Here is a 483-nt window from a genome sequence, read left to right as displayed (position 1 = left end):
GCCAACGCTCCGGGCACGCAAGCAACCAAAGGCGAGCAAGGGATGGGTGCCGCTTGGGCGGCGAGATCACGCACGCACTTTTGACGATTTGATGATCAAAATGTGCTAGCAAAGCGGCATACTATTGTTTCACAAAACAAGAGGCATGCTATTCTTTTCATGGAATCAATTGTTGGTAACCATTTGGATGTTATTTTTTCCTTTGCTTACAAACGAAGAACGGGTAACCATTTGGATGGATTCAATCGATTGAGAGGCTGTTGTGCTTTGGATTAAATTATCCGCCATGTCACGAAATTAATACTTACTTGTAATAGCATCCCATACTTATTTGACATATTCATAACAGAAAGTGTGATCCTTCTGTTGTAGCTGATAAAGCCAATCTTGCATGAACGCCAGTACCCAAAAAAACTTTTCATCCATGCATAGGGAATACCCCAAATATGCATCATCATGCTTAGTGAAGCGAAAGGAATTTTC

The sequence above is a fragment of the Triticum aestivum genome, chromosome 1B (genome assembly GCF_018294505.1).
Source record: "Triticum aestivum cultivar Chinese Spring chromosome 1B, IWGSC CS RefSeq v2.1, whole genome shotgun sequence".
NCBI lineage: Eukaryota > Viridiplantae > Streptophyta > Magnoliopsida > Poales > Poaceae > Triticum > Triticum aestivum.
Note: the sequence above shows the minus strand (reverse complement) of the source record.